This window comes from Falco peregrinus, chromosome 5 (genome assembly GCF_023634155.1).
Source record: "Falco peregrinus isolate bFalPer1 chromosome 5, bFalPer1.pri, whole genome shotgun sequence".
Taxonomy (NCBI): domain Eukaryota; kingdom Metazoa; phylum Chordata; class Aves; order Falconiformes; family Falconidae; genus Falco; species Falco peregrinus.
In genome coordinates, this window is record NC_073725.1 from 102,194,142 (window position 1) to 102,206,500 (window position 12,359).

The following is a 12,359-nucleotide window of genomic DNA, read 5'->3' on the forward strand; positions in this document are numbered from 1 at the left end:
GGGGCGGGGATCGCAGCGCGGCGAAGGGCTGCCCGCCGCGGCTCTCTCTCTGTAATTCTTATACGTTTTCTAAAAATTCATATTTTTTGTCTTGACACAAAGAGCGCCCTTCCCGCGGACTGTCACCGGCGCTGCCCTCCCCGGCGGCCGGGCCCCCGCTCGGCCCCGAGGGCACTTCGCCCCCGGGATGGCGGCGGGGTCGGGCTCCGGACCGCCGCGGCTCAGCCAGGCTGTCGGGGCGCTCGGTATCGGCAGCCGTCTCCGCCTGGAGGAGGAAACACAGGGGAGCGCGGCCTGGCAGGTGCCCGGCAGCCCGGGATCCCCCCGCTCTGCACGCTGCCCAGGGAGCGGCCCCGGCCCGGCAGCCCCCCCCGCCGTGGAGCCCCGCACGGCCGGGCCGATCCGCCGGAGGAACGAGCCGGGCAGCACCGAAAGCCGGTGCCGTTCTGCCGGCGAACGGCTCTGTGAGTCAAACAGGGCATGGCTCTCCTACCTGCATCCCCTCCAGTCCTGCTAACGCAAGGATACGGCAGCGTACAGACTCGCTAGGCATTTTAATATAACCCCTGCCGAGGGCTTGGTAAGAATCTCTCTGCTGCAAAATACCGTTTGCATTGTGGGGGCAAAGTAGCAGGGAAAAAGGAGGTTTAGGGCCATCCGTGTTCCGCGGAAGTCCCGCGGTGCTAAGCTTGCACTGGGAATGGTGGAGGTGGACCAAAGAAGAACCAACAGCCCCCGCAGCCCTGCTGCCCCGGGCTGGCCCAGACACAAGCCCCTACCGCCCTACCTACACCAGGCGCCAGGGCGGCAGCCACTGGGCAGCACACCTTTGGAGCCCATCACCCGTGCATCGGCTGCCGGGGGATTAAATGAATTCCACCGCAGCAGCCTCCAGGGAGATCCCCGAGGAAGGCTGATTTCCTTGGCTGCTTCACTTAAAGGCAGAGCTGTGCCCCTTCTGCATGCTCCTTCCTCACGATACAGCATGCTGAACGGTGTGCCACAGTCACACAAGCCATTTTCCCTGACTCCAGGGCACTCCTGTTTTCCAGTGCCTGAGCTGATTTGCAGAGTGAATAGTTTTTTAACTGAAACGAGATACAGGTGTGGGATATATGCAGCTAATTGATGACATACCTCCACTGAACAGCCTGGTTTAAACTAGTAACATGATGTAGTGCATGCTGCCACCTACATCTTCTAATTCAGGTTTCTTGTGCGCTGCAGCTTTGGATTTGCAGGCATCCTTCGCTTAAGGCAGCTAGCATTTCGTGAGGCTTCACGAGGGACCACAAACACAGGCGGCTCTGACCACACTAGGGAATGAAGCAAAACATTTCTCACAGGCTCAGCCACTTATTCAGTTGCAGTGAGGATGCCTCGATGCAGATTAGGAACCGGCAGTCACTTCGGTGAAATATAAGTAGCGGCTGGAGCCTCATCTGTGCTAGGGATTCTGCCAGCACAGCTGTACCACTGACAGCAGTGGAATATTTTGCTCAAGTTCTCTAGAGGAATTAAAGCCTGTATTTTCTGTTTCTGGCGCTCTTGTTCTGTTGCTCCTCACTCATTAAAAGAAAAGTCTGACACACAAAGCACATGGTTTCTGTCTGTGTTTGGGGGGGGGTGGTGGGGAAGTTTGGGGTAAAAAACCAACAGCCAAAGTGTTTTGAAGTCAGAGGCTTCAAACAGTACCTGGAACTAAGTGGAATAATAATAATAATTAGCCCTTTTGTGTCATAAATATGTGCATCGCTGTCTGCTGTTTCATTATGAGACAGCACAACTTCTGAGAATGTGCCTGATGGATATTTGGGGGAACTCTGCCTTCAGCTGCAGCAGCGAACAGCGGCACTAATGCCTCTGGCTCCTCTGGCTCTCTTATGCAACCGAAATCACAAGTTAGAGCCCAAATTACAAAGCGTAAGCATGTGTATAATATTAAGCATATAAATGGTGCCTGAAATTACTATCTTCTTCCTGTAGGTCTGGCTTTAATCTATTAGTATTTTTACTTTTGCAGTTCTGTTGTTTTCAATGTGTGCTGGTGCCATTCATAGCATAAGCAAGCCTAACCCCTTCAAAACCCTGCATTAATGAAGGCATTAACCCAAACTTACAAGACAAGCCAAAATCACTCTGGTTACAGGTAGGTGTGGTTCAAGTGACCAGTATACCAGATTTTGAGTGTATCCAGTATTAAGATGCTATAGAAAGCAGAGTATCATACCCTTGCGGCTGCTTTGCAAACCAGCCAGAGTGGCAAGTTTTTGCACCCCAGGCCAAGGCACGGGTTAGCAATCACCTTCCTCTGCATTTTCCCTCTGTCTTAGAGGCTATTTTTGCCATTAACATGCTGAGCTGCTTCCTGGAGTTTAAAGGTGTTGGGTGCTGATACAGTGAGCGCTTCTTGTATCTGTTTAATCCGATAACATAACTCTTTTTTTAATCTCCATGTCTGGGTCACAGGGTTTAAAAAAGGCACTGGGCCAAATCCCCAGCTTGGCTACAACGTGTGGAAATGTACCGAGAAGGCACGAAAGTCAGAAGAGATTCACTGTATTTGCACGCTGTAAAAGAGGTCTCGAGGGGCAGGGATGCGAGTGCCTAATTTCGCAGATGGATGCGTATTCATACAAGTGTATGGCAGAGTTAGATCAGATTTCTGTCGGGTGAATTGGGTGGAGGAGGGATGTCACACCGAGATCTAAAATATGCTCATCAGCAAATTCACGTTCATTTAAAAATCAAAATGGATGTAATATTTCTTCCTTTTTCAGGAGAAAACATGTTTCTTTTCAGTGTGTGGCTGCTAAGGGAATTGTGGACTCAGGACCGAGGCAGGGCAAGAACAAGTAGGTTTTGCAGGGACTGGGAAGGTTTTGCATATAAACATTAAAATAAGAAAGGCAAAATTTATCCAGGCACAAAGTTCAGCAGAAATACAGGGGACAAGTGAACTGCACCATCTGTGAAGAAGAGTATAAGCAATAATGGCAAAAAGATGGTCTCAATAAGTCCATCACATCCATTCTCCAGACATGAATTTCCTATATAAAGCTATACGGGGGCGACCTTTGGGATTCCCCTGTTGGAAATGATCCTGAGCTTGAAAAAGGGAGGCAGATTTTGAAGGGATTTGCACATCATGCAGTGACTCTGGATTGCAGATTTTAAGCGTTACTAAATTGGGGAATAAAATTGTTGCTATTACGTACCAGGATATCTCACTAATCCACACAATCCACTAAATTGCTGTAGTACTAGTCTGTGTTTATTTTAGCTGAAATTACGGCCTGGACAGTTAATTTTTCTTAGTTTGTCTATTTAAATCATCCAAATAAGATATCAAATAAAAATTAAAATGTCACCTGTGGTTTCGGTACACTCCCCATCATGTGAACCTGCTGGTGATGGAGCCACATACCCAGTTTACAAGTCAAACACAAGGCAACTGAAAACCACAGGTCTTCTTGAAAAATAGCCCCATTGCCACTAAATTTTAATGTTACGGGTGACCTATTTTGCTTATATTTGAGACTGCCTAGCCAGAATGGGATTGCCTCCACTGGCCCTTTTCTTACATCAAGCTAATTACATATTAACTTGAGGTTAGCAAGTCTGAAAGGCTGGCGCAGGTCCCTTCCGAACACCAGTCAAGTTTAGAAATGCCTGTTCCTTCACAGGGGCTGATTCCTAAAGTGAGGGGCAAACCCAGAGGAACCAAACAGCCTGGAACCAACGTGGTCACGCTGGCTTTTGGAAAAAGTGAAGCATCTCAAGTTAATTGACAGTCAGCTACCTAGAAATAAAAAACTCTCATATACCCAAAGGTTTTCACCAGGATTTTCAAGACCTCCTGAGCAATTTAAAGTCCTTGAAAGGAATGCACTATAGAATGAAAAAAATATAGGTATTATTAAAGAATGTCTCCAAACTGCAAGCCAGCCAGTTTCATAAAAATGAGCTAAAACCCAATAACAGGTACTCTGTCTCCTGCTGGATGCTGTATGAACCGTATGTTTTGCATTTTTAAAGTCACTTCTAAAACAATGGGGGTTTTCTTCCCTGTTACTATTGGGAAGAATAGTGAAAGAACTATGCATAAATGAGGTTAATCTAATTACAAAAATAATGTGCTTTAATCTTCAATTCATATGCAGTTATTTGGGTTTGAACTTCAAAAAAAAAGATAAAAATTCAGAAAGAGTTTTGAAGGATGACTGTTTCCCTGTAAGATTAATGATAAACATACTTGTGTGTTCAAGGGAGAATAGAACCAGTGTTATGTAACGGGATAAAGAAACAAAATCCTTTTTCCTTAAATTAAAATAACCAGTATGTGTGTGGATTTTAATCAATCATTGAAAATTCAGGAAACTCATTTTCTTTCACAACTGCATTCCACATGCTAAAATTGACTTCTTCTAACTTTTAGACAGAATCACAACAATTAAAGACAAAAAGGATTTGTTTGTTCTGTTCAACCATGCTTTGCCAATAGAAGATTGTTCCCCAAGGAAAAATCTGTAACCCTTGCACTGTGCAAAATTCCAAATTTGTGCTCATCTTTTTATTTTATGTGGCAAATCCAGTTACTGCACTTCCTAGGTTTTTTTTCTTTTTAATCCGCTTACTTAGTACTAGATGTATGGTAACTTATCTCTTTTAATCATTTTTTTTTGCCTGAACTTACTATTACATAACAGTTCTTATTAAATCTTGCAATACCTGCCTAAATTTGCCTCAAATGGGACACAATCAACAGGTGATGGCTTTTTTTTTAATGTCGGCATTGTTCTTTGCTGGCTCAGTCCTATAAAATTTTGGGGGAAAAAAATCGACCAACGAAAATATTTTCTACCATATTGACCTGCATTTTCCACTTCTGTATTTCACAAAAGCACTTATACCAGAACTTCTGCATCAGAATTTGATACATAAAGTTCTTCTTTATCACATGAATTCAATTTTCCAAAAGAAGGCAAACGGTACTATTAATAACTAAGATACAAGCCCTGAAAAGGCCAAGTCTCTGAATGTACTTGCTGAAAAAAAAAAAGTCATCTTGTTGGACCTAATTTCAGATTCATTATTTGACACAATGCAGAGCAGTTTGAGATTTGCATAGAAAGGCACTGCTGAGTTAAGGTGATAATTTACTCTCGCATGAAAGAAGCACAGTTGTGCTTTGCTGAGCCACTTGGAGCTCTGTCTGCACACCGAAGTAAATCCTGCTTATGTTGGCATGTCCTTGCACATGTTCACGCTTAACATTTTCAGTTCTGAAAATAAAGCTTTGGCTCTGGGCATTTTTAGTGGCGTTCCCTCAGTGGAGTAAGTCCTCCGTTAGCACCAGCAGCTCAAGGTGTGCTTGGAGGCAATGCACATTTTGAACATGCCTCTTTCCCTGCTGATAATGTACCCACCATGCTGCAGCTAAATATTCTGCTGCTGCGTGGCCTGCAGAGAGATTTCCTTGGCCTCACCAGCAGAACAGCTCCTGCAATTCTAGTCACATGGGTGCTGCAAAGATGATACGAAAGCTGGGAAGCCGTAGGGGGTGTAGGCTAGGAGATGGGGAAGAAGTTGTGGCAGACCCACTCTGAAAGCAAACTGAAGGTCAGCAGGGTCTGAGGCTGCCATGCACAACCACTTCCATTTCCATTTGGAGCTGGTCACCAAGCTGGGCAGGCTTGGCCTGACCACATCCCAGGAGACAGCAGGCATTGCAGTGGAAAACAGTCCAGAAATGTGTAGTGGTGAGCTCAGTGATGCAGTTGAACCCTCTCAACTTACTTGTCTGATCCAGAAAAGCCGATGGATTAAACTTACCGAAGAGTGATCACTTGAGTGAATTCATACATGCTCGTATTTCTTTTTATTTGCTTATGGGTCTCTCTGCTCTCTTCCCTCACAAAGTGATGGTGAAACGCTTACAAAAAGTGTATAAAAAATGATTTTAAAGTACCTAGTTTATTCTGACAAATTACATTGGCAGGCGTAGGCAAACACTAAGAGAAAATACTGTAAGAAACACCACCATTCCCAAATGCATACTTTTATCAGCCCAGACAGATAGAATTTCTAGCTAGGTGAATTAATGCACTGCAAGCAGAGAAAGCAAGGGCATCAACTGCTTAAGCGTCCAGAAAAAATAGAAAATTTCAAATAACCCCTGCAAGCTATCCAGTAACTGCTCATCCAGTTACATGATTTTAATTAACAAAACTGGAAAGCAAACATGTAATATAAACTTAAAAACACAGCGCCTCAGTTTTCCGGACTACCAGTCCAAATGCAAAACAAATTGCTTGCATCTGGTGGCAGGGGAGGCAGAGCTGGCTTCAGGAGCTTTGCTTTAGCCGGCTGAGCGATGTAGCAGCATCCACCGTACCTCCTGCTTAGGGTGGCTCCGACTGCTCCTGGCACGGCCGTGCCCGCCGTCCTCTGGCACGGCACGGTGCAAGCGCTGTCAGCACTGCCTGCATGCTCCAAGGGGGATGCCTCGGCTTTCATCTCCGCAGCAGCATGCCGCTCCGCAGGGCAGCAATGTCACCGAGGAGAGGCCAGCGGCTTCCAGCCTTGGGTGACCTTGAGCCTCCCCAAGCAGTTACCTTTTCTGGGCCTTTGGCATGCTCTCAAGTGATCTTACAGCCAGAATCTCCGCTGCCTAAAATAAATTCAGTAATATTCACTGCGGCATCCCTGCACTTCTCTTTTGGGATACCTGACTCTTATTTCCCAACCTGGGCAGATCCAGGTTTTGGAAAGTTTACCCGGGTGCTTCCTGGGCAGCAAGCTCCTGAGCTGGCCCGAGGCCAGGGTGGCTCAGCTGGTGGCGTTATGAGCAAAGGCAGCATTTCAGGGGGTTTTCTTGCCCGGCCCTATACATTAATGGTGTGCATATCTGCCATCTTCTTTAGAGGTGGCCTTGACAACGGTATCTTTACAAAGCATTTCCTTCCCACCTCCTGAAAGACTGACCCGTTTAGGAAGAAGAGAAGCTGGAGCAAGAGGGATTTCTTCTCTGGCCTTTTTCAAGTGGCAGAAGGGGCTGGCGGCGAGGGCCGGAGCTGCAAGGCAGCACACGCCCAGGAACCACACGGCTCCACAGCAAACAAACACAGATGCTAAGGAGGCAAAAATGCCCCCAGACCCATGCACTGGCAGCCTCACCCTGCCTGGCCAATGCAAACACGTACACGTTGCATTCCCAGCCCTCATCCTGAAGGCCCGGCATACCTTCATCAAGTTTCTCCTCTGCATAAGCCCAGCCAGAAATAAAGAGAGTTGACAGGACTGATGGACACAACCTGGGGTTTGGGGAGCAGCCACCACTTCGTGTTCAGCTCCTTACTGGTTTTAGAAGTACATTGCTTTCTGAAATCATGAGTTATTTACTGTTCCTTAAAAAAAAAAAAAAAAAAAGAGTCTGATCTTTCCTTCATGTGCAATTAATAAAATTTGCTAACACTCTTTAAAATGCCCATCTAAGTAAAGTAGCATGTAATCACAAAGCTGCATTGATGTAAAGCAATACACAACATGAGCTTGTAAGGTCTCCCTCAAGCTACCCGGGGCTCTCTGTCACCCTGAGCTCAGGCTTCTGGGGTGCACAGGAGCCCCTCTGCCCCACTCGGCCCTGCAGCTATTACATCAAACACAATGCAAACTGGTAACGACAAGGCTGTTTGCCTCGCTGAGATCCAACAACAAGGAGATCACACCAGGGTCCTTCCAGTCTGGCAACTGCGCATTCAGCTAGGATGCCCCGTAACAGGCACATTTTCCCTGCCTGGCACCCACTAGTGGTCCCATGAATCAAGAAAGCGAAGCACCGGCTGGGTCCAGCAATTGGCCAGGTGGCCTCATCCTGCCCAGTAGGCAGTACCAGCCCGGTGCTGTGCCCTGGCAGAGAGCGGCTGCTCCCTGTCTCCCCCAGCCCGAGCAATCCCGCTTTGCTGCCTCTACATGGGAAGACATGGAGAAAGGAGGGGATGGAACAGGCTCAGCATGAAGCACAAGAAATCCAGATTTGTGCCTCAAAATCTGCTTGGCCAGCGCCAGTCAGCTCTGATTTGTATCAAAGCTCAATCTTACCACTCGCTGATTGCCAAATGGGCCACAAACAGTTAAAACTTTGTGCACGGTTTGTCACAGGCTGCCTGTAGCACCGAGCAATTTTCTCTTACTCTGTATCAGCAAAAGACCTGAAGTTTTCTTATTTTTATTCCTGCATGTTTGCCTGTTGGGCTTGTTAAATTCATGGAGAGAAGTGTGAAAACTCGCCCCCAGGCTCCCACATTTCCTTGGGAAGCACATCCCAGCGACCCATGGAGCAGCCGAAATGGATTTGGGATGCCCTTGGCACTCCCAAAAGGCACCCTTGGTCCGTGCTGCCCCACAGCGAGTGCCAGGGCGGGGGGGTGGGGTTGGGCACTGGTGGCACAGCTCGGGGGGCTGGCGGGGGAGCTGCGTGGTGGCCAGGATGGGTTGCAACAGTGACCGGGCATCATCTGGAGCAGCGGGGCCCTGGGATTGCCTGATGACAGAGCTGAATAAATCACAGAGCGGAGGCACACAGTGGAGGGTGTGGTGGACCCTGGGAGCTTTTCCATCCAATTCCTCCGGAGGTCCTGTGAAGCCATGTGGAGCGGGGGTATGGCGTTTATGGTGGCAAATCCACTGGCACGCTGGAGCTCAGGGCACAGACACCACCTCCAGCTGCAGCAGCGGCCGCTGCCGCGTGCCCACTCCACCTGGCTTAAACTCAGGTTTCCCCTCAAGCTGAATTCATGCCACCCCGGAGCTCCTGGCCACTTTGCAAATGTTGCTGCCTAAATGTCACTTCCCTACTGGGAGACTAAGCTCCCAATTCTCCCAGTAAAATGTAGGTTTTAATCCAGGTCATATTTCTGCTGTTCTCCACCAGCACCACAGCTGTTTGCTCCAAACATGAAGATATTTTTGAAAGAGCAAAAGCATGAATTATTTCAAACTTGCCTCAGGATGAATTTTCAAGGGTACTGCGGAGACTGTTTCCACAACAAAACGGGCGCTCCTCTCCTGCTGAATTGTTCATATTACTTTCATGAATGCTAGAGAAGAGGCTGTTTTTTAACAAAATGTCAGCAGATACCTGGAATGGGAATTTGTTTCCATAAAACCTTTGGCAGCTATTGTTGTTATGGATGATGTTGTCTAATCTGACCGAAAGTTCAATTTGGCAATTTGTATTAGACCTTGCTTTTAGGTATAGGCAATTAACTTAACAAAATACCAGAGAGGATCTCTGCTGTGTTTGCAATGCCTGTTTCTCTGATTCTTACCTGGTGGGAAGTGGCTTTGGAGTAGCACAGCCATGTCTTTGTAGCTGTTTACATCACATTTCTGACAGAGCTCCACCCTGCTTTCCCCATTTGTACTTTGTTTTTCATGAATAAAGGTCATGGCATTGGCATCACAAAAAATATTGTTGCTGTAGAAGGAATTCAGCTGTCCCCTCTGGGTTATAAAACAAATCACATGACAGGACAGTAATGCACCCAAACGTCAGCAGGGCAGAAATCAGAGATGGAAGAGAAGCCTGAGACCCATGGAGGTCTCTGCAGACCTCCAGCATCCTGCAAGTCAGCTGTCTCCCTGCCAGTGCTGGGCTGCTGCGTGCTGCACAGTCTCTAATATTTTGCACAACCTAGTTTTAGACGTACCCCAGCTGTTGGCAGTGGGTTTGTTGTGTGGGTACCTGCCTCCCAGCCTAGTAGGTCACACTGCTGGCGTTTGTTTTCTAATAGTCAAAGGGCATTTTCTTTGCATCGATGTCAAACCGTTGGTCCAACACCTTTCTGCAGCTGTTGCTGGGCCATCAGCCAAGGCTACGAGACTCCTGGCCCATCTTCGGTGTGCTGCACAAAGAGGTGCTGTGGCCAGGGCACCTTGGTGCTAACAACTAGTTTACGTCACCGGTTTGTGTGGGGCTGTGACCTGGCTGTATCCCAGCTACACAATACATCTTTTTGGCCATGTTGTAGCCAGATCAGGCGATAAACATATAGAAACTACATCACTTGACTCAGCTGTAAAGTAGATGAAAACTTTCCCATGTTTCTGTATAAACATCCACGCTGACCTTCGTGTTTGTGCTTGGGTCAAAATCACCGCTTGTCTTTTGGTTCAAAAGCCATTCTTCTGATCTTTCATTATGGGCGGATCTCTCCAGCTCGCTGATGTTTTCGTTTCAGTCCGCCGATACTTTCTAGCAAGGTGATATTTTAACTAGCTGCAATATTCCAGGAGTAATGTCATCATCAGTTCTTGCAGAATCACAGCCTTAAACTTACAGCCCGTGTTTTTATGACTCTGTTGGCATATACCAAAACCTGAATTGTTCTGAGAATATGAGGGGAAACCAGCAGAAGTTGCTGTATTACTGTTACAGCAGGGACTCGTGGCAGCCAGTGAGCAAAAGCTCAACATCAAAAGCACTGGGAACACTTTTAGCAGGAACACTGCTCGAGGAATCCCCAAATCACAGAATCTGGTAGGAAGTGTATTGGAAAAGAAACTCCTGGTTAAGCAGATCTTGAACTTTCCTTCCCAGGATCACACCAATACAACTGAGAAGTAAATCAGATGCTACGGAAACGGTTGGGGATTTTATTACCAAGCAGCCTAGATATGAATTGTTTCTTGGCTAAAGTCTCATGGAAGTTATGTTTGAAACTCAGACTTGTCTGAATAATAATGAATAACAGTTTTTGCACAGTATTTTAGTGTAATCCCAGAAATTATAATTTAAGGAGTGCAGATCGTCCTTGTTGCAAAGCCCTCAGGATTCATGTGGCAATAGCCAGTAATGAGATAAAATAGCAGCAACTAATAAAGTATTTCATCATTAGAAAAATTTCCAACAACGGAAGATTTTGCAAATCACCCAGTAGGGTTTTGCACATCCTCTGGGTGTTTGAGATTTTGTCAGTCATGAAAGCTACATGAGCGGTGAATACAAGTATAAGGCTCAAAATAATGTCACACAGGCTCAGTGTGCACAGAGACAGTATTTTAAGGGAGCTGTTCAAATTTAAATAAAATGGTTTCTTTTCTTTATAAAGAAGTCTCCTCTTGCTTATTAACAGAATAAAATTTGCTTCAAAAATAGAGAGGTTTTTAAATATAAGGCCATCACAGTCCTGCTTTCCCTTAGCTTTGACTAAGAAGTGGTTGAAGTTACATCCCCTTTTAAGGTTTCCACACTTCTTAGCACTTTGCATTGTATTTCCTCCATGAAGTTTCACAACTTCTGCTAATTACGTGGTCCCGGGAGGCCTGCAGAGCGCGTCTATGCTCTATAGGAAGTGGTTTTGATGTTGCTCTAGCAACCTCAAATCGGTACTGAGTAAGCAGAGGTGCTGCTCAGCAGAGAAGTAACATCAAAGTCTTGTCTGTACATCCTCATATTTGTTAAGAATGGAGGCAACAGCTACAATGATCAAGCCTAATACCCTTCAAGGAAATTGCAATTGTCTCTTATTCCTCCCCTACATTTTAATGTGATAAAATTTCTAGTCCTTGCACTCCTTGTTGCAGTGCCCTCTCAATGTCTGAGGAATCATTCTTTCCTTTGCTCACAGTGTCCCCAGATACGAACTAAGAGTGGATAGCAAATCCTTTTGTGAGTCTGTGGTAAAGCAAGAAGGATCTCACCACTGGAGAATCCAGCTCTTCTTTTACTTTACTCCAGAGCTGACTGCATTTGGGGAGAAATAAATTGATCTTTTTTTTTTTTCTTTTTTGAATTTTTTAACATGAAGCTCCCTTAATTCACCCTTGTAAAGCCTTTGGGGATCATCTGATGAAAACTCCTAAAGAAACACAACATATCCCTGCTGCTTGGCTTGCAAAGCTAAGGCTCAGGCTCTGAAAAGAGAAGTGTGCCTAGAACAAAGAGGTTTTGAACACAAAACTGAATCATGGCAATGCACGCTGACAAACACTTCATCTGCTGCCATTTACATTTTTCAAATACACATGGAGTATTGTTGAGGACCTTGGCTACCTTTGTCTGTCATTGATTCAAGTCTATTTAAGCTTTTTTTCAAAACTAGTCCCTGCTGCCACTCAGGTATTTTTTGCTGTTCCTTTTGTTTGCCATTCATCTTTGAATTGTTTCCAGTCTGCAAGCATCTTTCTGGTACCAGAACTGCACAGAGTATGTCAGGCAGTCTTCCAAAGGCACTGAAAGAAAGTCTAAAACTCCCTCCTCCATGACTCTTACACAGTCATCCCATATCATTTTGATTTCAGACCTTGTTTTAGGTCTACACAAGAAAGGCTTTGCCATCTTTGATCGGGTTCGG

General features: G+C 46.0%; 1 protein-coding gene across 8 annotated transcripts in view; it reads right to left on the bottom strand.

The window, feature by feature from the left end:
• SLC6A6 (solute carrier family 6 member 6) overlaps nucleotides 1-12,359 on the bottom strand; it is a 121,383-nt gene that overhangs the window by 58,258 nt on the left and 50,766 nt on the right. The window lies entirely within an intron of this gene.